Genomic DNA, 25,811 nt, shown 5'->3' on the forward strand with positions numbered 1-25,811 from the left:
CACAGTCTTAAGGATAAAGGGGGGAAATCCTTTAAAACCGAGATTGGAAGAACTTTTTTGTTTCACACAGAGAGTGGTGAAAATCCTTGTCGTTGACAAAACCCAATGGTAGGTAGCATTGATTTCTCTAACTTTAAGTAACCCATGTATTCCCTCTCTCTCTCCATTCCTCCTCCACCCAAGTCTCCAAGTCATCCAGCTTCTCCTTCTCACCTAGCAAACAGTTAACAATGGCTTGTTTCCTTTATCATCGTTACCTTCTTGCATATCTTTCATTAATTTGCTCTATATCTCTCTCCATCACCATTTGTAGCTCTCGTTTCCCTTTCCCCGACTCTCTGTCTGAAGAAGGGTCTCGACCCGAAACGTCACCCATTCCTTCTCTCCAGAGATGCTGCCTGTCCCGCTGAGTTACTCCAGCATTTTGTGTCTAACTTCAGTTGAGGTCCTAGTCTGGATCATTATTCAGGCTGAGAAGTAGTCATTCACTGGGAATAAGTCATACCTTTGAATTATTTTATCCAATATATTATCTTACCAAATATGTCAAGTATGCGGAGAAAAGGAACTGTGGATACTGGAACCTTGAGCCGAACACAAACTGCTGGAAGAACTTGTCTATCTACCTTTTGGTATATTGGACTAATGACACTAACGTGAGCAGAAACTGTTTGAGTTGAGTGCATCATTGAAAGAGGCTTTGCTTTCCAGCCAGTAGTAATCAGGAACAAAGCGCCAAGCTGATTGCTCTTAGATTGTGTAATGGGGGCCAATTAGTTACTGGTGAGATTGGAGAAAGATACCTAAATAATTGACTTCATGGAGGAGAAATGTTAATATCAACAATTGAGGTCTCTGTTAAAGTCTGGTTGGTTTGTCCATAGACTCAAAGAGAAAAGCATGCAGATACAGCAGGCAGTGAAGAAAGCAAATGGCATGTTGGCCTTCATGGCAAGAGGAGTTGAGTATAAGAGCAAGGAGGTCCATCTACAGTTGCACAGGGCCCCAGTGAGACCACACCTGGAGTATTGTGTGCATTTCTGGTCTCTCAATTTGAGGAAGAACATTCTTGCCATTGAGGGAGTGCTGCGTAGGTTCACAGGGTTAATTCCCGGGATGGCGGGACTGACATATGGTGAGAGAATGGAGCAGCTGGGCTTGTATACTCTGGAATTTAGAAGGATGAGAGGGAATCTTATTGAAACATACAAGTTTACGAAGGATTTGCACATGCTAGTTCTGGGCTCCCGATATTGGAGTCCAGGGGCCACAGTATAAGATTAAGGGGTAAGCCATTTACAACTGAGATGAGAAAAACCTTTTTCTCACGAAGTTGTGAGTCTGTGGAATTCTCAGCCTCAGAGGGTGGTGGAGGTTGGTTCTCTGGATGCTTTCAAGAGAGCTAGATAAGGCTCTTAAAGATAGCAGAGTCAAGGGATATGGGGTGATGGCAGGAACGAGGTACTGATTGTGGATGATCAGCCATGATCACATTGAATGGCGGTGCTGGCTCGAAGGGGCGAATGGCCTACTCCTGCACCTATTGTTTATTGTCTAAAATCAAAATTTTCAGGCCGGGATGGAAGAATGATGAAATATCCCCAAGAATAAAATGAAAAAGAATCCAGTATCTATTGATATCCTGTTTATTGCTCTCATTGTTCAAAATCAAAGGCTTGAATCTTAATATAGAAAACAAACTGCTGGACTGCTGGGCAGCTTCCAACCCAACGCTATGAATATCGATTTTTTTTTTAACTTCAAGTAACCCTTTCCCTCTCTCCCTCCACCCCTAAGACGATGTACTAGGTTCAAAGTCATCTTGTTGAGTCTCATTGTCTGTAACTCGTTTTCACCGAGGCCACAGCTAACAATGGCCCGTTTCCTTTGTCATCGTTACTTCTATTGCATATCTTTCATTCATTTGTTCTATATTTCTCTACATCACCTTCTGTATCTCTCATTTACCTTTCCCCTGAATTAGTCTGAAGAAGGGTCTCGACCCGAAACGTCACCTATTCCTTTTCTCCAGACATGCTGTCTGACCCATTGAATTACTCCAGCTTTTTGTGTCTATATGCTGGTGTAACTTAGCAGGTCAGGTAGCATCTCTGGAGAACACGGATAGGCAATATTTTAGGTTGGAACCCTGCTTCAAACTCAAACTTGCTTCAAGACTGGACCCATCCCAATGATGCCATAATAAAATCAGAAATTTCTGGAAAGATTTCTTACAAGCATATGGTGCAGCACAACCTTTATAAATCAGAGCATTGAGTATAGAAGTTGGGATGTAATGTTAAAATTGTACAAGGCATTGATGAGGCCAATTCTGGAGTATGGTGTACAATTTTGGTCGCCTAATTATAGGAAGGATGTCAACAAAATAGAGAGAGTACAGAGGAGATTTACTAGAATGTTTCCTGGGTTTCAGCAACTAAGTTACAGAGATAGGTTGAACAAGTTAGGGCTTTATTCTTTGGAGCGCAGAAGGTTAAGGGGGGACTTGATAGAGGTTTTTAAAATGATGAGAGGGATAGACAGAGTTGACGTGGAAAAGCTTTTCCCACTGAGAGTAGGGAAGATTCAAACAAGGGGACATGACTTGAGAATTAAGGGACTGAAGTTTAGGGGTAACATGAGGGGGAACTTATTTACTCAGAGAGTGGTAGCTGTGTGAAATGAGCTGCCAGTGGAAGTGGTGGAGGCAGGTTCATTGGTATCATTTAAAAATAAATTGGATAGTTATATGGATGGGAAGGGAATGGAGGGTTATGGTCTGAGCGCAGGTATATGGGACTAGGGGAGATTATGTGTTCGGCACGGACTAGAAGGGTCGAGATGGCCTGTTTCCGTGCTGTAATTGTTATATGGTTATTATATGGTTAACCATAGAAATATAATGTTTTAGAATCAGGTGGCGAGTGGCCGGGAACACAAGAGGTATATAGCTTTCAATCTCCTTTTTCTTTTTCTTCTTTTATTTTTATTTTCTCTTTTTCTTCTCTTTCTCCTTCTACTTTTTCTTCTTTCTTCTTCCTTCTTTTGGACTCTCTTTCTATTTCACGCACCACTTATGTCAATCTCTTCTTTTCTACTCTTTTCTTCCTTATTCCTGTTTTGCTATTAAATTAAAAAATAATATGAAATGCAATATGTCAACAAGTATTTGGTACTGAGGTACCACATTATTGTACTTCTCGCAAAAAAAAAAAAAAATTTAAATAAAAAAAAAAAAAGATATTTCTGGAAAGTCAGCAGGTCAGGCAGCACTTGTAGAGTAAGAATTGTAAAGAGCCTTTATCAGATTTCAAAATGCTGGAGGAACTCAGCATCTGCAGTGGCAATATACAGGTGAGATTTCATGTTGGGACCCTTTATCAGTCTGAGGAAGGGTCCTGACCCAAAACATCACCCGTTCATTCCCTCCACCAACACTGCATGGCCTGCTGAGGACCTTCAGAACCAAATCCCTTCAGCCTGACCCACTGACTTCCTGTGTTTTACTCAAAATCTGCAGTTCCTTATCTCTCTCTTTGTCAGCATTAGGTGGCATCTTTTAGTGTGCAAGTCACACCAAAGAACTCTCCAGAAAGACTGGATAGACTCGGCTTGTACTCGCTAGAATTTAGAAGATTGAGGGGGGATCTTATAGAAACTTACAAAATTCTTAAGTGGTTGGCAGGCTAGATGCAGGAAGATTGTTCCCGATGTTGGGGAAGTCCAGGACAAGGGGTCACAATTAAAGGATAAAGGGGAAATCTTTTAGGACCGAGATGAGAAAAAAAATTTTCACACAAAGAGTGGTGAATCTCTGGAACTCTCTGTCACAGAAGGTAGTTGAGGCCAGTTCATTGGCTATATTTAAGAGGGAATTAGATGTGGCCAGTCTGAAGAAGGGTTTCGGCCCGAAACGTTGCCTATTTCCTTCGCTCCATAGATGCTGCTGCACCCGCTGAGTTTCTCCAGCATTTCTGTGTACCTTAGATGTGGCCCTTGTGGCTAAAGGGATCAAGGGGTATGGAGAGTAGGCAGGTACAGGATACTGAGTTAGATGATCAGCCATGATCATATTGAATGGCGGTGCAGGCTCGAAGGGCCGAATGGCCTCTACTTCTCCACCTATTTTCTATGTTTCTAACTCTCACTGCTAAATATTTGAAGGGGATGAAGACTAGTTCTATCACGTTTAAACGGAACTGTTTCAAAGCTATTAAACACAAGTAGGTAATGGTAGGGAGCTGGATCATCTTTTAATAAAAATGGGGCTGTTCAGTGCTCAAGTCTGTATGCAATTATATTGATTTATAAAAAGTTATTTGAGGATAATGTTGGTCTTTGTAAGTGTACTCTGGGTAGTGTAGAAACAAGAGTTTAGAAATCCATTGACTTGAAAGCCAAGTGGTCCTGGTAGGGTACCACATCTCCAATCACAAGCGGCCTGGTGGCGCAGCGGTAGAGTTGCTGCCTTACAGCGCCAGAGACCCGGGTTTGATCCAGACTTGTCTGTACGGAATTTGCACGTTCTCCCCGTGACCTGCGTGCGTTTTCTCCGGGATCTCTGGTTTCCTCATGCACTCCAAAGATGTACAGGTTTGCAGGCTAATTGGCTTTGCATAATTGTAAATTGTCCCTAGTGTGTGTAGTAAGTGTTAGTGCGCAGAGATCGCTGGTTGGCACGGATGCGGTGGGCTGAGGTGCCTGTTTCCACGGTGTAACTCCAAATTAAACTAAACCAAGGTGACACACAGTGCTGGCATGCAACAGTACAACAACAGCTACTTGTATGGGATTTTACATGCTTGGTAGATTTTGTTGGATCCATCTCTACTGCCAAGAGTGTTTAATTCTCACATACACTGCGACTGGCTCAATTAAGTTCCTACTTGCAGTCGAACATTGTAAATAAATATACCATAAGATTTTGTGCAACCTTCCATGATGTCCATGGTGGTTTGGTGCTGAGGTAGGCTTGTGGTTAGGGGTGTGCATTGTGGTTTACGAGCCTGATAGCTGATGAGAAGAAGCTGTTCTTGAACATAGAGGTCACTGTTCTCAGGCACCTGCACCTTCTTCCCAAACGTTGGGTGGCATGGTTGCGTAGCAGTAGAGCTACTGCCTTACAGCACTAGAGGCTTGGGTTAGATTCTGACTACGGGAGCTGTCTGTACGGACTTTGTACATTCTACGAGTTTTTCAGACATACGAGTTGGGTTAATTGGCTTGGTATAAATGTAAAATTATCCCTAGTGTGTGATCCACGGGCAGTGTTAATGAACGGGGATTGCTGGTTGGAGTGGACTTGGTGGGTCGAAGGGCCTGTTTCCACGCTGTATTCCTAAACTGAAGTACATGGAGGTGAAAGCAGGGCTGTCTCATGGGTGGGGCCCATTCCCTCAACAGCCGCCATGCAGCCATTCTGGGCCTTGTTAGTCAGCATCTGCATGTACAACATCCAGGCTTCCAGAGGCACATCGGGTGAGGGCTGAACAGACAAGTGCCTCAGCAAGACCCTGGTCAACTTCAAAGAGGAATTTGACAACCACTTGATAGGAATAGATTCGTAAATGTCTTGAGAAAGAACAAAGCGATGGTATTTAATTGGATAGCTTCTTCATGGAGCTGATGCGACACAGCACAGATGTTATACTCATTGATGACAGTGGGAAGTCGCTTATGAATGCCCCATTTGTTCACCTTACTGTTGAAAGGAACTAGCTGTGTGAAACTGTTAAGGCATGTCAATGATTTACATCAAGGTGCCATTAATTTTCACCAACAGAGGCCATTACTGAGATAACTTGGTGGGGTACTTTAGTTTAGAGATACAGTGTGGAAACAGGCCCTTCGGCCCAACATGTCCGCACCGATCCCTAAATTACATTTTTTTTACCAAAGCCAATTAACCTACAAACCTGTACGGCTTTGTAGTGTGGGAGGAAACCACAGCACTGGGAAAATCTACGTGGTCACGGGGAGAACGTACAAACTCTGTACAGTCGGGGTCGAACCCAAGTCTCTGGCGCTGGCCCTGTACTGACTGGAGTTTAGAAGAATGAGGGGGGACCTCACAGAAATGTACAGAATAGTAAAAGGCTTGGATAGTGTGGATGTGGAGAGGATGTTTCCACCAGTGGGAGAGTCTATGACTAGAGTTCATAGCCTCAGAATTAAAGGACGTTCTTTTAGGAAGGAGATGAGGAGGAATATATTTTGTCAGAGGGTGGTGAAACTGTGGAATTCTTTGCCACATAAGGTTGTGGAGGCCAAGTCAGTGGATATATTTAAGGCAGAGATAGATAGATTCTTGATTAGTATGGGTGTCGGGGGTTATAGGGAGAAGGCAGGAGAATGGGGTTAGGAGGGTGAGATAGATCAGCCGTGATTAAATGGCGATGTAGACTTGATGGGCCAAATGGCCTAATTCTGCTCCTATCACATGATCTTATGATCCACCAATCGTCATGTCATCGGCAAGCTTACGATCATGTCTGTTCATGTATATCTCAATAGTTTTGCCTGAATATAATCAAGATACGAGTCGTGCAACTGCAGATCCTCATTATCCATCAGAATGATGCAGTACCTGATGAACTATATTTACTTTAATTAATGGTTGATCTACTTAAAATTGCAATTCAGTTTCGTTATATGGTACACATGATTTAAAGGGGTAATTATAGAATTAACCTTATCTAATATTTCCCACTGTGGAACATTTAAAAAACTAATTTGTCAATAGACTACTATTTACATGGGCCATCTTTTTCTGTTTCTTTCTTGTTGGTATGTTGGTTTTTTCACACAGAGAGTGGTGAATCTCTGGAACTCTCTGCCACAGAAGGTAGTTGAGGCCAGTTCATTGGCTATATTTAAGAGGGAGTTAGATGTGGCCCTTGTGGCTAAGGGGATCAGGGGGTATGGAGAGAAGGCAGGTACGGGATACTGAGTTGGATGATCAGCCATGATCATATTGAATGGCGGTGCAGGCTCGAAGGGCCGAATGGCCTACTCCTGCACCTAATTTCTATGTTTCTATGTATATCATTATATATTGTAATTCCTCAATTACAGAAAGAAATGTACACTTGCCTTTCTAAAGCAATATCGGATTCTCTAATTTTGATAGCTCTTTCTTTTTGTCTAGATGTTGTCTAAAAGCGCTTTATAAATAAAGTTATTATTATTGTCCATATCAGAACTGGCTATTTCTGCTGGTTTTTACAGAGGGTATACACAAAATGCTAGACTAACTCGGTGGATCAGGCAGCATCTCTGGAGAAAAGGAACAGGTGACGTTTTGGGTGGAGACCCTTTTTTCCGACTCTCAGTCCAAAGAATGTTACCTATTCCTTCTCTCCGGAGACGCTGCATGAGGCACTGAGTTACTCCAGCATTTTGTGTCAGTCTATGATGTAAACCAAGGGCCACAATCTTAGAATAAAGGGGAGGCCTTTTAAGACTGAGGTGAGAAAAAACCTTTTTACCCAGAGAGCTGTGTATTTGTGGACAATAGACAATAGGTGCAGGAGGAGGCCATTCGGCCCTTCGAGCCAGCACCGCCATTCAATGTGATCATGATTGATCATCCCCAATCAGTACCCCGTTTCTGCCTTCTCCCCATATCCCCTGACTCCGCTATTTTTAAGAGCCCTATCTTGCTCTCTCTTGAAAGCATCCAGAGAACCTGCCTCCACCGCCCTCTGAGGCAGAGAATTCCACAGACTCGCCACTCTCTGTGAGAAAAAGTGTTTCCTCATCTCCGTTCTAAATGGCTTGCTGCTTATTCTTAAACTGTGGCCCCTGGTTCTGGACTCCCCCAACATCGGGAACATGTTTCCTGCCTCGTGTGTCCAAGCCCTTAACAACCTTATAGGCCAAATCACTGAATGGATTTAAGAGAGAGTTAGATAGAGCTCTTGCGGCTAGTGGAATTAAGGGATGTGGGGAGAAGGCAGGCACGGGTTATTGATTGGGGACGATCAGCCATAATCACAATGAATGGTGGTGCTGGCTCGAAGTGCCGTATGGCATCCTCCTGCACCTATTTGCTATGTTTCTATGTTTAATATATCTGACAGCAGGTTTTGTACGGCTTGTTCGGTGAAGAAAGCATACAAAACCTTCCTGATATATTACAAGCCTGTCTTCCTTTTTTATGTACCTATAAAAACTCTTGCAGTCTCTTGTTTATGATTCTTATCAGTGTTCTCCCACACACTCTCCCCTCCTCTTTAAATCAATTTCTTGGTCCTCCTTGACTTAGTTCTAAGGACCACTGCTTTTTCTTACAATTTTCTAAGCCTCTTCTTTGGACTTATTGTGATTTTTAATCTCTCTTAACAAGCACAGAATAATCCATTTGAGACCAGTTTAGATACAGATATTTTTAATTGGAGAATTTTATTTAAAAACGATTATATTGTAAATTGTAAAAACCTACCGTGTCTAATATTATTCCTTGTATTTTGGGAAGAATCTGAAGGCATTATACAGGGTGCATAAAAGATTTACTAGCAGGAATTTGGTTCCATAGGCAGCTTGGGGAAACTGTGGCTGTTCTTTGTGAGTGGAGAAGATTGAGACATGATTTGATAAATATATTAGAAATCACAAAGGATCAAGACACGGTCATAAAAGTAAAGTTGTCGTCATTTGCAAAAGTATCAGAACCACAGTATAAGACGCCTCTGAGATGCCTGACACAAGGAAGTACTACCACAACGTTTAAGAAACATTTAGACAGGAGACCCAGCCAAGGAGGACCAGGAAATTGATTTAAAAAGAGGAGAGTATGTGAGAGAAGACTGACAAGAATAATAAAACACCAGACTGCAAGAGTTTTTATAGGTACATAAAAAAGGAAATAATTTAGAGGGATATGGGGCAAATGTACTAGTGTAGCTGGGGCATGTTGGTCGGTCTGGGCACGTTCGGCAGAAACATAGAAACATAGAAAATAGTTGCAGGAGTAGGCCATTCGGCCCTTCGAGCCAGCACCGCCATTCAATATGATCATGGCTGATCATCCAACTCGGTATCCCATCCCTGCCTTCTCTCCATACCCCCTGATCCCTTTAGCCACAAGGGCCACATCTAACTCCCTCTTAAATAGAGCCAATGAACTGGCCTCAACTACCTTCTCTCTGTGTAAAAAAATGTTTTTCTCATCTCGGTCCTAAAAAATGTCCCCCTTATCCTTAAACTGTGACCCCTTGTTCTGGACTTCCCCAACATAGGGAACAATCTTCCTGCATCTAGCCTGTCCAACCCCTTAAGAATTTTATAAGTTTCTATACGATTCCCCCTCAATCTTCTAAATTCAATCAATCAATCAATCAATCAACCTTTATTGTCATCTTGCAAGCAACAGTTGTTACAGTGCAAAATGAAAAGACGTTTCCCAGTGAATAGCGGAGCATCGCACATGAAATTTAAACACTTCACACATAATAACACTAAAAACAATCCAGTCCCTGATGGAACAGTATAAATAGTTAAAAGCAGGTAAAAAAAAACACAATGTTAAAATTCAATAAACCAATCATAAAAATGTCCGGGGCCGCTGATTTGAGTGGCCAGTGCCAGTATTAAAGTGTCCGTGCCAGCCGCAGAGTCAAGTCAAGTGACTGTGGGTGCAGAGTGACTGTTTAGCAGCCTCACAGCCTGTGGTAGGAAGCTGTTTAGCAGCCTCGTAGTCCGGGCTTTGATGCTACGATATCTCTTGCCTGATGGCAGGAGATCCAGGTGTGCGTGGAGGGGGTGCAGTTTGTCCTTGGCAATTCTCTGTGCTTTCTTCAGACAGCGGCTCTGGAACAGTTCTTGTACCGAGGGTAGGGAGACGCCAATGATCCTCTCTGCTCCCCTCACTACCCTCTGCAGAGCCTTCCTGTCCGAACAGTTGCAGGTGGAGTACCACGTATTTATGCAGTACGTGAGTACAGACTCCACCGTGCCCCTGTAGAAAGTCCTGAGGATGTTGGTGGGGAGTGAGGCCTGTTTTAGTTTCCTCAGGAAGTGCAGTCGCTGATGGGCCCGTTTGACGGTCCCAGTGGTGTTCCTGGACCAGGTGAGGCTGTCCATTATTTGCACACCGAGGAACTTTATGCTCTCCACTCTCTCCACTGCAGTGCCACTAATGTTGAGCGGTGTATGCTTTGGCTGCGCCCTCCTGAAGTCGACAACCATCTCCTTAGTTTTGTCGACATTCAATTCTAGGTTGTTTTTGCCGCACCAGTCCACCAGTTGTTCTACTTCCTCCCTGTACATTGTTTCGTCATCTCCACTGATGAGTCCCACCACTGTAGTGTCGTCCGCGAATTTTATGATTTTATTTTCCCTGAATCTGGCAGCAGTCATGTGTGAGCAGAGTGAACAACAGCGGGCTGAGCACACAGCCTTGAGGGGAGCCGGTGCTCAGCGTGATCGAGCCTGAAGTGTTCTTGCCCACACGGACTGACTGCGGTCTCTCTGTCAGAAAGTCCAAGATCCAGTGACACAGGGTGGTGTTGAGGCCCAGCAGGGTTAGTTTCTCCACAAGTCTCTGTGGGATGATGGTATTAAACGCTGAGCTGAAGTCAATGTACAGGATTCTGGCGTATGTGTTCTTGTGTTCCAGATGCGCGATTACTGTGTGCAGCGTGGTGGAGATGGCATCCTCTGTAGAGCGGTTGGGGCGATAGGCAAACTGTAGGGGGTCTAACGATGAGGGGAGGCTGGCAGTAATGTGGGGTTTCACCAGGCGTTCAAAACACTTCATTATTATTGGGGTCAGGGCGACAGGGCGGTAGTCATTTAGGCAGGCAACCACTGGTTTCTTCGCTATGGGGATTATCGTGGAAGTTTTGAGGCATGTGGGGACAATGGCCTGACTAAGGGAGATGTTAAAGATGTCTGTTAGCACATCTGCTCCTCCTCAGCACATTCCTTTAGCACACGTCCTGGGATGTTGTCGGGTCCTAGCGAGTACAAGCCAAATCTATCCAGTCTTTCTTCATATGAAAGTCCTGACATCCTAGGAATCAGTCTGGTGAACCTTCTCTGTAATCCCTCTATGGCAAGAATGTATTTTCTCAGATTTGGAGACCAAAACTGTACGCAATACTCCAGGTGTGGGCTCACCAAGACCCTGTACAACTGCAGTAGAACCTCCCTGCTCATATAGGGTGATTTCACGAAAGGTCACTGGATCATAGATCCTCACCCACGTGACCGCAACATTTAACTGGGGTACAAACGTCACTTCCCATACATGTTATTGATGCTAGAAACGCGCACTTTCAAACCCGTTAAAAACCGTGAAAACGGCCCGTTTTTGAGCTGTAAATAACTGTGCCAGTCGGGGTGACCGTGAGGCACAGTTATCTTACTTTACAGTCCAGAAGAAATAGAAGCTAGATAAAAACGAAGGTAAATACAAGAGAGAGCTCGAGGGAAAATAACAGTGGAAGTTGTTGGCCGTGCAGATATAAAGATCGAAAACATCGGGAATTATCGCGTTTGCTCACTGCATTTCATCAAAACTAAGGCATTTCTTGATGTTTTGATGAAATGCAGTGAGCAAACGCGATAATTCCCGATATTTTCTATCTTTATATTGGCACGGCCAACAACTTCCGCTGTTATTTTCCCTTCAGCTCCCTCTTGTATTTATCTTCGTTTTTATCTATCTTCTGGACTGTAAAGTAAGATAACTGTGCCTCACGGTCACCCCGACTGGCACAGTTATTTACAGCTCAAAAACGGGCCGTTTTCGCAGTTTTTAACGGGTTTGAAAGTACGTGTTTCTAGCATCAATAACATGTACTGGAAGTGACGTTTGTACCCCAGTTAAAGTTTGCGGTCACGTGCATGAGGATCTATGATCCAGTGACCTTTCGTGAAATCATCCTATACTCAAATCCTGGGGCCTGTTTCCACACTGTACAGCTCTAAGACTGAAAAACTCTTCGTTTAACAGCTATTTATGATTTGGAATTAATTGTGGAATCAGATTCAGTCGTTGCGTTCAAGGAGGGAAAATTGCAGAAAGTATGATACAGTGAAGAGGAGTGGGACTAATAGGATTGATCTTACTGGGCTGTGTAGCATCATTCACAGCCACAATAACTTTATGCTTCGGTAAAATGTTATGCAGGGTTGGAAATAAATAGAGGAGATCAATCAATCAATCAACCTTTATTGTCATCTTGCAAGCAACAGTTGTACAGTGCAAAATGAAAAGACGTTTCCCAGGGAATAGCGGAGCATCGCACATGAAATTTAAAACGTTTCACACATAATAACACTAAAAACAATCCAGTCCCTGATGGAACAGTATAAATAAATAGTTAAAAGCAGGTAAAACACAACGTTAAAATACAATAAACCAATCATAAAAATGTCCGGGGCAGCTGATTTGAGTGGCCAGTGCCAGTTATTAAAGTGTCCGTGCCAGCCGCAGAATCAAGTGACTGTGAGTACAGAGTGACTGTTTAGCAGCCTCACAGCCTGTGGTAGGAAGCTGTTTAGCAGTCTTGTAGTCCGGGCTTTGATGCTTCGATATCTCTTGCCTGATGGCAGGAGATCCAGGTGTATGTGGAGGGGGTGCAGTTTGTCCTTAGCAATTCTCTGAGCTTTTTTCAGACAGCGGCTCTGGAACAATTCTTGTACCGAGGGTAGGGAGACGCCAATGATCCTCTCTGCTCCCCCTCACTACCCTCTGCAGAGCCTTCCTGTCCGAGCAGTTGTAGGTGCAGTACCACGTATTTATGCAGTACGCGAGTACAGACTCCACCATACCCCTGTAGAAAGTCCTGAGGACGTTGGTGGGGAGTGAGGCCTGTTTTAGTTTCCTCAGGAAGTGCAGTCACTGATGGGCCCGTTTGACGGTCCCAGTGGTGTTCCTGGACCAGGTGAGGCTGTCTGTAATCTGCACTCCGAGGAACTTTATGCTCTCTACTCTCTCCACTGCAGTGCCACTGATGTTGAGGGGTGTATGCTTTGGCTGCGCCCTCCTGAAGTCGACAACCATCTCCTTCGTTTTGTCGACATTTAATTCTAGATTATTTTTGCCGCACCAGTCCACTAGTTGTTTTACTTCCTCCTTGTACATTGATTCGTCATCTCCGCTGATGAGTCCCACCACTGTTGTGTCATCCGCGAAATTTATGATCTTATTGTCCCTGAATCTGGCAGCACAGTCATGTGTGAGCAATGTGAACAACAGCGAGGAAGTGGACACATTTATGGGAAAGTATTTAATGCGAAGATATTGAAAGGAAAATTGAATAGATTCTTTGTTACAGTAAATCGGAGGTCACTATTTCTACTGACATTGGGGTTGGGAACCAAAGGGCACACAGATTTAATGTCTGATGAAGGGCGGAGGGGGGGAGGGGGGGGAGGGTGGGGGGGGGGGGGGGGGGGGAAGGGAGTCGGTCTCAGTCTACCCCATGACAGAAGGGGAGGAGTTGTATAGTTTGATAGCCACAGGGAAGAAGGATCTCCTGTGGCGTTCTATCTTGCATCTTGGTGGAACCAGTCTGTTGATGAAGGTGCTCCTCAGGTTGACCAGTGTGTGTTAGGGAAGGGGTGAGCTGTATTGTCCAGGATGTCCTGTTCATAGGAGCTGAATTAGGCCATTCGGCCCATCAAGCCTACTCCACCAATCAATCATGGCTGATTTAGCTTTCCTTCCCAACCCCCGTTCCCCTGCCTTCTCCCCACAACCCCTGATGCCCTTGCTAAATAACTGTTGCTAATCCAACTTTTCTCAACCAGCCATGCCTCAATGGAGAGGAGGAATGTCAGAGTAATTACCTATGTTAATGAGTCTTAAGACAATTCGAGGAGAGTTCCCAGAAGAATCACTGACTGTAAACTTTCATTTTCTCAGTCTCTAGAATATTTTAGGGGGGCATAGTGGTAGAGGTGCTGCCGTACAGTGCAAACGACACTGGTTCGATACTGACCTCGGGTGGTATCTGTGTGGAGTTTGCACATTCTCTCTGTGACTGCATGGGTTTCCTTTGAGTGCTCCTGTTTCCCCAACATCCCCAAAACATGTGAGTTTGTAGGTTAATCGGCCTCTGTAAAATAAAACTCGCCCCTAATGTGTTGGGAGTGGATATGAAAGTGGGATAACATAGTACTAGTATGAATGGGTGATCGATGGTCAGCATGGAGCCAGTGGGCCTGTTACCATTCTGTACCTTTAAGAAAACATAATCGCATAACTCCCTAATATATTCTTTTGTATCTTCATCCTTGGAGAAGAATGATGGATTCATTTTAAGACTCCTCTTGGAGAAAGCATTCCCATCAGTCAAACACTCTGCTCAGCTACGTTTTTGTGTGTAAGTGTCTGGGGTGGACCTAGGACTTTCTGACTCAGAAATAAGTGTGGTACCAACTGAGCCATAATTAACACTGAACAAATGTAGATACAACCTCCAGGTCCCCTTGCTTTCTCCAAAGAAGAGTCAAGAGTGTTTACTTTAGTTTAGACGGGCACATGGAAGTACAGGGAATAGAGAGTTATGGATGTTACACAAAAAAGCTGGAGAAACTCAGCGGGTGCAGCAGCATCTATGGAGCGATGGAAATAGGCAACGTTTCGGCCCGAAACGTTGCCTATTTCCTTCGCTCCATAGATGCTGCTGCACCTGCTGAGTTTCTCCAGCTTTTTTGTGTAACCTTCGATTCTCCAGCATCTGCAGTTACTTCTTAAACAGAGAGTTATGGATCATGTGCAGGCAACAGACATAAATTCAGCTAGGCATCATGTTTAAGAAGGAACTGCAGATGCTGGAAAATCAAAGGTAGACAAAAATGCTGGAGAAACTCAGCGGGTGCAGCTGAATGGCAGGCAGTGGCGAGTGGAGCAGAATGGCAGGCAGTGGCGAGTGGAGTGCCGCAAGGCTCGGTGTTGGGGCCGCAACTGATTACCATATATATTAATGATTTGGAAGAGGGAATTAGGAGCAACACTAGCATGTTTGCGGATGACACAAAGCTGGGTGGCAGTGTGAGCTGTGACGAGGATGTTAGGAGGTTGCAGGGTGACTTGGACAAGTTGAGTGAGTGGGCAGATGCGTGGCAGATGCAGTATAATATAGATAAATGTGAGGTTATCCACTTTGGCGGCAAAAACAAGGGGGCAGATTATTATCTCAATGGGGTTAGGTTAGGTAAGGGGGAGGTGCAGCGAGACCTGGGTGTCCTTGTACACCGGTCACAGAAAGTTGGCTTACAGGTACAGCAGGCAGTGAAGAAAGCTAATGGAATGTTGCCTTCCTAACAAGAGGATTTCAGTATAGGAGTAAAGAGGTTCTTCTGCAGTTGTATAGGGCTCTGGTAAGACCGCATCTGGAGTATTGTGTACCATTTTGGTCTCCTAATTTGAGGAAGGACATCCTTGTGATTGAGGCAGTGCAGCGTAGGTTCACAAGATTGATCCCTGGGATGGCGGGACTGTCATATGAGGAAATATTGAAAAGACTAGGGTTGTTTTCACTAGAGTTTAGAAGGATGAAGGGGATCTTATAGAAACATATAAAATTATAAAAGGACTGGACAAGTTAGATGCAGGAAAAATGTTCCCAATGTTGGGCGAGTCCAGAACCAGAGGCCACCGTCTTAGAATAAAGGGGAGGTCATTTAAGACCGAGGTGAGAAAAAACTTTTTCACCCAGAGAGTTGTGAATTTATGGAACTCCCTGCCACAGAGGGCAGTGGAGGCCAAGTCACTGGATGGATTTAAGAGACAGTTAGATAGAGCTCTAGGGGCTAGTGGAGTCGAGGGATATGGGGAGAAGGCAGGCATGGGTTATTGATAGGGGACGATCAGCCATGATCACAATGAATGGTGGTGCTGGCTCGAAGGGTCGAATGGCCTCCTCCTGTGTTTATTTTCTATGTTTATGTTTCTATGTGAGGCAGCATCTATGGAGCAAAGGAAATAGACAACGTTTCGGCCTGAAACGTTGCCTATTTCCTTCGCTCCATGGATGCTGCCTCACCCGCTGGATTGCTCTAGCATTTTTGTCCAGCTAGGCTTCATGTTCGACACAAACATTGTGGGCCAAAGGATCTGTTCCCGTGATACACTGTTCTGTATTCTATGTTCATCTGTGCACAACAGAACAATAAACTTCTTACTTGCAGCAGCAAAACAGGCCTCTGACCACAATACACACAGATAATAAATAATAAACAAAAATAAATCAATAGATAAATAACCACTATTCTGGAGCAAAAAATAAAAATCCTTAGTGTTTTAGTTCTTAGTGCAACCAAAGAGATTCTATGGAAGTTCATATTGAGGTTGGTGTTGTGTTCAAGAGCCTGATGGCTGTTGGGTAGAAGCTGTTCGTGAACCTGAAGGTCACGGTTTTCAGATGCTTATGAGAGTGTGGCCACGGTGGGCCTTTGGCCTTTGACCTTTGGCCTTTGGTGATTCTAGGTTGCCTTTTTGAGGCATAGTCTCCTGTAGATCCATTTGGCGGCACAGAGGTCAGATTGGGAAGTGCCTTCACAGATTCCAACTGATATATAGAGGGCCTCCCACATTGCTGTCCTACTTCATAACCTGCTGTGTGGTCTCAGCAATCCCAGGTTTTATTTCGGATTTCCAGCATCTGCAGTGTTTTCATTTCCACTGGAACATATTTTCTATTCAAACTGCTGTGGGCAGAGCAATGGGCCTTGAAACAATCTGTTTTTGCGTTCACAAGGTTCACAGTAAAGTAATGACAGTGTGCACCAGTGATCAGATTGCCACATATTGCAGCTTGAAAGATATTGCAATGCTGACATTTGATAAAATAATTTTATTTTGCAATAACCACCCATCCAAGATCAGTTGCACAGATTACTATTGATTTTAAAATAGTTTTATCTAAAATAATGTAATATCCTTTTGATACTGAGTGACTTGCAATAAATTGTATTTGTTTGATTATAATTTGCCACGCAATAAAGAGAGAATTGCTCACAATGACAATCGTGCCATTTGTGAAACGATAAAACTGCAATGTTTGATTGGGAATGAGAAATTTCTGTCTGAAAATAGCAACTATTTAAAGGGGCAGTATGCCCATAGTGTTAGCACCGGTAGAGTTGCTGCCTCACAGAACGTATTCACGGACCGCACAGAACTAACAAGCCAGAGACCCAGGTTCGATCCCGACTACGGGTGCTGTCTGCACAGAGTTTGTACGTTCTTCCCGCGACTGCATGAGCTTTCTCCCGCACTCAAAAGATGTGTCGGCTAAGGTTTGCAGGATCATTGGCCTGGTATAAATTGACCCTAGTACATGTAGGATAAGTCAAGTCAAGTTTATTCGTCACATACACATACGAGGCGAGCAGTGAAATGAACAGTGGCAATGCTCGCGGACTTTGTGCAAAAAGCAAACAAACAAACAACCAAACAAACTACAAACAGAATCGCATATTCTTTTACATATTAAATATTGTGGGCGGAAGGAAAAACATTCAGTAAAGTTAGTCCCTGGTGAGATAGGAGTTTACAGTCCGAATGGCCCCTGGGAAGAAACTCCTTCTCAACCTCTCCGTTCTCACAGCATGGCAACGGAGGCGTTTGCCTGACCGTAGCAGCTGGAACAGTCCGTTGCAGGGGTGGAAGGGGTCTGAAGGTCTGAAGATAATGAAGGTGTGTGGGGATCGCTGGTCAGCGTGGCCTCCATGGGCCAAAGTGCCTGGTTCCGCGCTGTATAGAAGCATAGAAAATAGGTGCAGGAGTAGGCCATTCGGCCCTTTAAACCTGCACCGCCATTCAATATGATCATGGCTGATCATCCAACTCGGTATCTTGTACCTGCCATCTCTCCATACCCCCTGATCCCTTTAGCCACAAGGGCCACATCTAACTCCCTCTTAAATATAGCCAATGAACTGACCTCAACTAACTTCTGTGGCAGAAAATTCCACAGATTCACCACTCTCAGTGTGAAATCTCCAAACTAAATTAAACTAAAGAGTGAGAATTGTTATAACGGAAAATCCTATTCAAATGTTGAATGAAGTACTGGTAGTAAAACAAAATTTACTCTTGCCTACAATCTTAAAGAACGATGTGCACAGCTCTGCAGAGATTTATGCATTGCCAGATTACAGTTGTACTTTCCATTATTCATGGCCACCCTTCCCTCTCTCGGGGACCTATTAATACGCACAATTCAGCAAATATTTGAGGGAGGAAATAGTGAACATTGAATTCTACCCGATTGGATACATGCCTAGAGAGAGAGTTCCCCTGGACCACACATGTTGCTTGCTTAACCAACACATAATTCACCGACACTCCTGCCACCAGTCACATCTTCCCACTGTCCATAGAGACAACTCTCTCTGCAACGCCTTGGCTCGCTCGAAGATAGACACAGAATGCTGGAGTAACTCAGCGGGTCAAACAGCGTCTCTGGAGAAAAGGAATTGGTGACATTTTGGGTCAAGACCCTTCTTCAGACTGAGAATCAGGGGAAAGGGAAACGAAAGATAGAAAACAAAACATAGAAACATAGAAATTAGGTGCAGGAGTAGGCCATTTGGCCCTTCGAGCCTGCACCGCCATTCAATATGATCATGGCTGATCATCCAACTCGGTATCCCGTACCTGCCTTCTCTCCATACCCCCTGATCCCCTTAGCCACAAGGGCCACATCTAACTAAACATCTAAACACTAACTAAACAAAAGGGCCACATCTAACTATAGACTTCAGGCTGGTTAGTTCGTCCCTTCCCACCCAATCTGCACCCTCCCCAGGAATGTTCCCTTGCAACCACAGGAGATGATAAATCTGTCCCGACACCTCCTTTCTCACTTCCATCCAGTTGAGACGGAGGTTCACATGCACCTCTTCCTACCTCGTCTATTGCATTTGCTGTTCTCAATGTGGCCTCCTTTACATCAGCACGACCAAACGTGGACTCGGTGTTTGTCTCACCAAACACTTGCGTCGGTCCACCAAGGCCTGCTGAATCTCTCAGTTGCTAAACATTCAACTCCCCTTCACATTCCCATGAAGATCTTTCCATCTTTGGATGCCTCCAATGGCAGAATGAAGCCAGGCGCTAACTGGAAGATCAGCACCTCATGTTCCACCTGGGCAACTTACAACCTAACGGTATGAACTTTGAATTCGCCAAAATCAAAAATACCCACATAATCACCCCTTCGTTTCCCCTGCTCCCCCACCCGAGTGCGCACACATTTCTCCCACTATCTTCCACCACCCCAGCCACCCTGCTCCTTTCCCTTCCTCTGTACACTCATCTTCCATCCCCAAGTCCCATATTTCCCTTTTATTCCCCCTCTTTCCCCTCCCCCCCCCCCCCCCCCCCATCCACCCTCCCTCCAGCTTTATATTTCACTTCTCTTACCTGACGCCCTTTTCATCTCTAGCCTTTGTCACTTACTCCACTTATCTGCCAATCCCTAGACCTCACCTATATCCACCAATCACTCTGTCCCTCCATCTCTCCCCCACCCCCGAGTCATTGTACTAGTTTCACTGTTGTTCTGTTGAGTTTCACTGTTTATATAACTCGTTATCACCTAGCCCACAGCCAACAATGGACCATTGTGGGCTCCACCTTTCCTTTGATCACCATTACTTTCTGAATATCTTTCATACGTTTGATCTATACCTCTCTACATCACCGTCTATACCTCTCCTGACTCTCAGTCCGAAGAAAGGTCTCAACCCAAGATGTTACCTATTCCTTTTCTCCAGAAATGCTGCCTGACCCGCTGAGTCACTCCAGGTTTTTGTGTCTATTTTACACCAATTACTTGCCAGGCTTTGCCTCAACCTTACCTCTCTCTTCCAGCTTTCTCCACCCCCCTCCCCCCCGAATCCATCAGTCTGAAGAAGGACTTTGTATTGAAACTTTGTTGGTCTGTACCTTCCACAGATACTGCCTGACCAGCTGAGTTCCTCCAGCACTTTGTGTTTTGCTCAAGGGTCCATCATCAACAGTTTCTTGTGTCTCCAACATGTGGTTGGTGTTGTATCCATTTCCTTTTAGCATAAGGACAGTATTGCCCCCTGGCTTTGAGTAGAATTTTTGTTGTTTCTATACAACTCATAGCTTGGGGGGGGGGGGTGGGGGGGGGGGGGGGGGGGAAGGGGAATGAAAGGCAGGTGTTTTGGAGAAAGGGTCAGAGATAAAAAAAAGTCAGAAGGTGTGAGATACGGAAAGAAAAGCAGCGAATAGTCAAGCCAGGTGAAATGATGTAGGTGGAAGGGGGGGGGGGGGGAGTAGGGGAGGAGTGGTTGCGAGTTCATGGTAGGAGAGGGGGTGGGGTGTGGCTGAAAGGGGATGGAAGAATTGGGGGAGCTACTGTAGCAGTTGGTTAGTTACCTAAAACTGAAGAATTCTGTCTTCATACGTTAGGTCGTAGGGTCAGGCAGCATCTCTGGAGAAAAGAGGTATAACCTTGACTCACTGAGTTACACACCAGCTTTTTGTATCTGATAATGTATTGTTCCATTATTGTTCCATCTCAACTCCTATTGGAGTTGGTGGAAACCAATGTTGCCAGCTGTGCTCCAGTGCCGCTGCCTGACCCACTGAGTTACTCCAGCATTTTGTGCCTCTATTTCCACAGGTGCTGCCTGACCTGTGTTTCCTGCAGCTTCTGGCTTTATTTCAGATTTTTAGCATCTGGAATTTTTTCCTTCTATTTTGGTTAAAAGAACAAAGTTTTTAAAAAAATATTCAAATGTATGATCGAGTTAGGAAAGTGGTCCAGTTCCGTGATTTTGTAGTTACGATTGCAGCCTCAAGACCAAAAATTGCTAACAAAAGCAAGGTAAAATGTCAGCTGCAATTGTGCATATACATGTCATTAATCCAGTATGGTGAAAGGATGGCTTCCACTGTTTTTTGCTTGCAAGCAACAGGTATTGCTTTTGATAAACTGCTTCTGATAACAGCTGGAAAGACACTGTCCCCGAATTCCAGATGCCGGATGAGTAAGGACTTGAAGAGGAATGCCCAATTGAGGGCATTTCTCAACCACGCATAGCTTTGGAGATGCTGTCAGGATGGCCTCGGCAATAACTGCAGGGTAGACACAAAATGCTGGAGTAATGCCCCCGTCCCACTTAGGAAACCTGAACGGAAACCTCTGGAGACTTTGCGCCCCACCCAAGGTTTCCGTGCGGTTCCCGGAGGTTGCAGGTGGTTGCCGGAGGTTGCAGGTATTGAGCATTGAGTATAAAAGCTGGGATGTAATGATAAAATTGTACAAGGCATTGGCGAGACCAAATCTGGAGTATGGGGTACAATTTTGGTCGCCCAATTATAGGAAGGATGTCAACAAAATAGAGAGAGTACAGAGGAGATTTACTAGAATGTTGCCTGGGTTTCAACAACTAAGTTACAGAGATAGGTTGAATAAGTTAGGTCTTTATTCTCTGGAGCACAGAAGGTTAAGGGGGTCCTGATAGAGGTCTTTAAAATGATGAGAGGGATAGACAGAGTTGATGTGGACAAGCTTTTCCCTTTGAGAATAGGGAAGATTCAAACAAGAGGACATGACTTCAGAATTAAGGGACAGAAGTTTAGGGGTAATATGAGGGGGAACTTCTTTACTCAGAGAGTGGTGGCGGTGTGGAATGAGCTCCCAGTGGAAGTGGTGGAGGCAGGTTCATTGGTATCATTTAAAAATAAATTGGATAGGCATATGGATGAGAAGGGAATGGAGGGTTATGGTACGAGTGCAGGCAGGTGGGACTAAGGGGAAAAAAATTTGTTTGGCATGGACTTGTAGGGCCGAGATGGCCTGTTTCCGTGCTGTAATTGTTATATGGTTATATGGTTATAGGTAGTGGAAGCAGGTAGGGAGACTGACAAAAACATCCGGGAACCTCCGGATGGGGCACAAAGTCTCCAGAGGTTTCCGTTCAGGTTTCCTAAGTGGGACAGGGGCATTACTCAGCAGGACAGGCAGCATCTCTGGAGAGAAGGAAGGGTGACGTCTCGACCCGAAACGTCACCCATTCCTTCTCTCCAGAGATGCTGCCTGTCCCACTGAGTTGCTCCTGACTGAAGAATGGTCTCGACCCGAAACGTCACCCATTCCTTTTCTCCAGGGATGCTGCCTGTCCCGCTGAGTTACTCCAGCATTTTGTGTCTACCGATTTAAACCAGCATCTGCAGTTCTTTCCTACACAGTAACTGCAGGGCATTTTGTATCGGTGTTAAACGATGCACAAGAAAGCTTGCTGTAATGAGTTCTAAAATTTACACTGGTAGGAAATAATTTCATGCCACACGAAGCAAAATATGTTTTGTTTAATGAAGTGATACAAAACTTAAAGGATAAATTTGAGTCCTAATCTCCTAAATTTTGAATTGGGAATCAGATGGCAGGTGAGACTATTAGTGAACATATTGTCAGGTTGAAAGTAGATAAAAGGAACTGCAGATGCTAGTTCACAGAAAAAAAGACACAAAGTGCTGGGGCAACTTAGCGTGTCAGGTAGCATCTCTGAAGAACATGGATAGGTGACATTTCCTGACCCAAAACATCACCTATCCATGTTCTCCAAAGATGCTGCCTGACCCACTGAGTTACTCATGGACATTATTTATATTTTACCAAATTGAAAGGCCTCTTTCTACACTTTCTTAGACTAGATGAGCACTGAGGCCTGCCTACTCCTTGCAAATTGATCTCGGAAGAGGATTTACTATTAAATCACTATTCCATTTGTAAATATTCTTAATTCTGTTTTTTTTTCTCTTTTCACTCTGCCTGTGTATGGTTTGATTATATCAATTTTAATTTACATAGAAACATAGAAAATAGGTGCAGGAGGATGCCATTCGGCCCTTTGAGCCAGCACCGCCATTCATTGTGAGCATGGCTGATCGTCCCATGTCAATAAACCTGTGCCTACCTTCTCCCCATATCCCTTGACTCCACTAGCCCCTGGAGCTCTATCTAACTCTCTCTTCAATCCATCCAGTGACTTGGCCTCCACTGCCCTCTGTGGCAGGGAATTCCATAAATTCACAACTCTCTGGGTGAAAAAGTTTTTTCTCACCTCAGTCTTAAATGGCCTCCCCTTTGTTCTAAGACATTATGGAGACATGCCCTTTGGCTCACCGGGACTACGCTGACCAGCGATCCCTGTTGACTAACACTATCTTACACACCAGGGACAATTTACAATCTACAGATGCCAAATTAACCTACAAACCTGTGCGTCTTTGGAGTGTGGGAGGAAACTGGAGCACCGGGGAAAATCCATATGGTCACGGGGGGAACATAAAAGCTCTAATCAGATGCCCCCCGTGGTTTGGATCGGACCTGAACCTCTGGCACTGCAAGGCAGCAACTCTACCACTGCACTATTGTGCAACCCCTAAATGTATCATATCTGATTTGAATGGATAACATGCAAACAAAAGCCTTTCACTGTATCTCTATTCATGACAAATAACAAGCCGACAACAATACCAATGAGATCTATTTATACAGCTCACTCCTTCACAAGTTTGAAGTTTAATCAATATGTGAATTCAATCAATATTATTAAACACAGAGCCTCACAAAGAAGCTTGTTGAAAATTGCAATTTCAATGTACAGTAGATAACTGTTTATTGCGTGGTAGAAATAGGATTGCTGTCTGTAGTCATAGAAGCATAACAAGAGCTAAAATTCAAAGCAGAATCTGAAACATATGGGTAAAAATGGTGAGAGCTGCTGTTATGGATGTACTGGGAGCCATCCGTTTACTGTAAATGTGTAAATGTAAAACAGCAATATGTTCTACTTGAGGAGCAGATATCTTCAGCATGCACTTACAAAGGCAAGGCAGTCTCTCGTAGTAATTCTATTGATTACTTCACAGATGGGAAGGTTTATAATGGGAAGACACTACTGAGAGCAAGTCTGCACTGCACTGCACTGAAGCTAATGTCACAATTGAAGATTGGCTACATATAGCATTTATAACCCCAGTCTCAATGGCAGAGAGCAGAATAATTCCATCACTGAAGTATGGCTCAATGCTTCACCATCACACTTATATATATGTGCAGAAATGTGCAAGGAAATCCCTGCACAAGTACTCCAGGTTTGCTTTAGATTACAGATACAGCATGGCAACAGGCCTTTCAGCCCAGCACCATTGATCACACGCTGACACTAGTTCAGATTCAGATTCAACTTTAATTGTCATTGTCAGTGTACAGTACAGAGACAACGAAATGCATTTAGCATCTCCCTGGAAGAGCGACATAGCATATGATTTGAATAAATATTTACATTAGCATATATACAGACATAGTGTTTTCCCTGTGGGAGGAGTGTCCGGGGGGGGGTGATTGGCAATCACCGAGGTACAGTGTTGAGTAGAGTGACAGCCGCCGAGAAGAAGCTGTTCCTGGACCTGCTGGTCCAGCAATGGAGAGACCTGTAGCGCCTCCTGGATGGTAGGAGGGTAAACAGTCCATGGTTGGGGTGAGAGCAGTCCTTGGCGATGCTGAGTGCCCTCCGCAGACAACACTTGCTTTGGACAAACTCAATGGAGGGGAGCGAGGAACCGGTGATGCGTTGGGCAGTTTTCACCACCCTCTGCAAGGCCTTCCGGTCGGAGACAGAGCAGTTGCCATACCATACTGTGATGCAGTTGGTAAGGAAGCTCTCGATGGAGCAGCGGTAGAAGTTCCATGTTATCCTACTTTCTCCTCCATCCCCTACGCTTTTGGGGCAATATACAGAGGCCAATTAACCTACAAAACCTGCACCGTCTTTGGGACGTAGGAAGAAACCGTCACAGCTGGAGGAAACCCACGAGGTCACTGGGAGGACATGCAAACTCCACACAGACATCGCCCGATGTCAGGATTGAACATGTGTCTCTGATGCTGTGAGGCAGCTTCTCTACCAGCTGCACCACTGTGCCACCCTAGAGATAGAGTTAGAGATACAGCGCGGAAACAGACCCTTCGGCCCACCGAGTCCGCGCCGACAATTTACAATCGAGCCTCCAAGCCTGTTTGCACACGTCCAAACCTGTACGTCTTTGGAGTGTGGGAGGAAACCAGACCACCCAGGGAAAACCCACACGGTCAGGGTGGGAACGTTCAAACTCAGGTTGAACCCAGCCACTGGTGCAGTAAGGCAGCAACTCTACCAGCTGCACCACTGTGCCACCCTAATGGCGATAAGGCTCATTTTCATATGAAGCCAGTTACTGTGAATATATGTATATAAATAAATAAACAAATAAACACACATATACACACACACACATATACACACACATATACACACACACATATATATACACACAAATATATATACACACACATATATATACACACATATATATACACACATATATATATACACACATATATATAACACATATATATACACACACATATATATATATATACACATACATATATATATAAACACACACATATATATATAAACACACACACATATATATAAACACACACACATATATATAAACACACACACATATATATAAACACACACACATATATATAAACACACACACATATATATAAACACACACATATATATAAACACACAAATTAGGTGCAGGAGTAGGCCATTCCGCCCTTCGAGCCTGCACCGCCATTCAATATGATCATGGCTGATCATCCAACTCAGTATCCCGTAACTGCCTTCTCTCCATACCCTCTGATCCCCTTGGCCACAAGGGCCACATCTAACTCCCTCTTAAATATAGCCAATGAACTGGCCTCGACTACCCTCTGTGGCAGAGAGTTCCAGAGATTCACCACTCTCTG

This window comes from Leucoraja erinacea, chromosome 6 (assembly GCF_028641065.1).
Source record: "Leucoraja erinacea ecotype New England chromosome 6, Leri_hhj_1, whole genome shotgun sequence".
Lineage (NCBI taxonomy): Eukaryota > Metazoa > Chordata > Chondrichthyes > Rajiformes > Rajidae > Leucoraja > Leucoraja erinaceus.